We start from the raw sequence: 2500 nt of genomic DNA, 5'->3' as shown, positions 1-2500 counted from the left end.
AATAGTAATAATAATAAATACTAATAATAATAATAATAACAACACACACACACAACACACACAATAATAATAATAATAATAACTATAGCAATACACACACAATATAATAAGTAGCAGGTAGCAAAGTACTGTAGTAATGTGTTTTCTGCAAAAAGCAAAGATTTACTTAAAAGTAGTAGAGTAGTGTAAAAACTTCTGGCTTCTAAAATTTTGAGGTGAGAATATTGCTTAGATAACATTGATGGCACACGCCACACTAGCTGTACTACTTCTTTATTTCAACATTGCTAATACTACACTACGATTGCCATGCACTACTGCGCTGACACCATCCCAGCATGCCGCTGACACGCACAAAAGCGTCCAGCATGCACTTGATTGCAGATGCCATCGTAGTTGCGTTGCGCTCATCGATTTCGTAACACTTCATAACTCTATTGCTTGCACGCTTGATTCACAATTTCGATACTTAGGCTTACGCTTAGCTTGATTGCGGCAGCACACTTGCACACTGGCGCTACACCTGACTTGGCAACACACGACCCGCGTCACTGACGTACACCACACCCAGCTACGTCACTGACGCACGTCACACCCAGCTACGTCACTGACGCACACCACACCCAGCTACGTCACTGACGCACACCACACCCAGCTACGTCACTGACGCACACCACACCCAGCTACGTCACTGACGCACACCACACCCAGCTACGTCACTGACGCACACCACACCCAGCTACGTTACTTCCAAAAATTAATTTGGTGTCCGGCATTAATCAGTCTGAGAGTCATTTAAGAATTAACACAGCCATGATAAACGCCGCCTCAGACCTACAGGAATCTCAAAATTCATGAATACCTCCGATAATTTATATATATATATATATATATATATATATATATATATATATATATATATATATATATATATATATATATATATAATTTATGTTTGATGCTCTATTCAGCCCTTTAGCGGTTTACACGAGAACATAAAGGGTGGAGCATCATGGCAGGCCTTCTGGCCCATGCTAGCAGGCCAGTCTCAAACACAAACCTACTAATAAAAATATTTTCCCCAATGCTAATATACAACAACGATTCCCCACATTAAGTGCAATCACGCGTGCTTATTGCGGCTGTATTTGGTGGGGAGCGCTAAGCCTGTAGGGTGCTACAGTGGCTGGCGAGTTGGAGGCGGCGTGTCGGCCTGACTTAGACAAAGACATCATCTTTACCTGTGTTTATGTTTCTGTTTTATTGTTTTATTTGTCATGATGTTTAGGTGCGAGTCAAGATGTTTCGATCATGATGTTCGGATGTTTAGGTGCTAGTCAGCGATGTTTCGACTGCGATGTTCGATGTTTAGGTGCGAGTCAGCGATGTTTGACTGCGATGTTCGATGTTTAGGTGCGAGTCACGATGTTTGATCATTATGATGTTCGATGTTTAGGTGCGAGTCACTGATGCTTCTTTGACTGGCGATGCTCGATGTTTAGGTGCGAGTCAGCGATGTTTCGACTGCGATGTTTGATGTTTAGGTGCGAGTCAGCGATGTTTTGATCATGATGTTTATGTTTAGTATGAGTCAGCGATGTTTTGACTGCGATGCTCACGTTTCTGGGAGGAAATCACTTTCGAAATTCTGGAAATGCTGAGATGCAGGTAATATTAGAGTCGAACTTGACTATTTTTCGAGCCTCGCAGTCGACGTGCTCTGAGCCTCGCAGTCGACGTTTCGAGCCTCGCAGTCGAAGTCTGAGCCTGCAGTCGACGTTTCGAGCTCCGCAATGGTGCCCCCGAGCCTCGCAGTCGACGTTTCGAGCTCCGCAGTCGACGCCTGAGCCCGCAGTCGCTCGAGCCCGCAGTCGGTGCCTTTCGGAGCCTCGCAGTCGACGTTTCGAGCCTCGCAGTCGACGTTTCGAGCCTCGCAGTCGAAGTTTCGAGCCTCGCAGTCGAAGTTTCGAGCCTCGCAGTCGACGTTTCGAGCCTCGCAGTCGACGTTTCCATCACGATGACGGTGTTTCGACCTCAATCGCTGTCTGAACTGAAGCCTTCGACGTTTCGATCTTTCAAAGAAAGAAAAAGAATCAAAAGTCTTAGTTCTTAGACAAAAAAATAAAAGTCGAAATACGAAATAAATATAACAAAGAAAATTTTGTAATAACTGTCTCTGTCTCTCTGCCCTGTCTAACTGTCTCCTGCCCTGTCTCTCTCATTAATGTCTCTGTCTCCTGTCTCTCACCACCATCTGTCTCTCTCTGCCCTGCCTCTCTCTGTCTGTCTGTCTGCCCGTCTGCTTCTCTGCCCTCTCTGTCTCTCTCTGTCTCTCTCTCTTCTCTCTGTCTGTCTCTCTGTCTCTCTCTCTCTGTCTGTCTCTCTCTCTTCTCTGTCTGTCTGTCTGTCTGTCTGTCTGTCTCTCTCTCTCTCTCTCTCTCTCTCTCTCTCTCTGTCTCTGCCCTCTGTCTGTCTGTCTCTCTCTCTCTCTCTCTCTTAA

At 45.2% G+C, this 2500-nt stretch overlaps 1 protein-coding gene across 2 annotated transcripts in view; it reads left to right on the top strand.

Moving 5' to 3' along the window:
• The window catches only part of LOC128692652 (uncharacterized), a 140351-nt gene that overhangs the window by 112980 nt on the left and 24871 nt on the right, over positions 1-2500 (top strand). The window lies entirely within an intron of this gene.

The sequence above is a fragment of the Cherax quadricarinatus genome, chromosome 30 (genome assembly GCF_038502225.1).
Source record: "Cherax quadricarinatus isolate ZL_2023a chromosome 30, ASM3850222v1, whole genome shotgun sequence".
NCBI lineage: Eukaryota > Metazoa > Arthropoda > Malacostraca > Decapoda > Parastacidae > Cherax > Cherax quadricarinatus.
The sequence above is the reverse complement of the archived record's forward strand: the minus strand, read 5'-3'. Positions and strand labels throughout refer to the sequence as shown.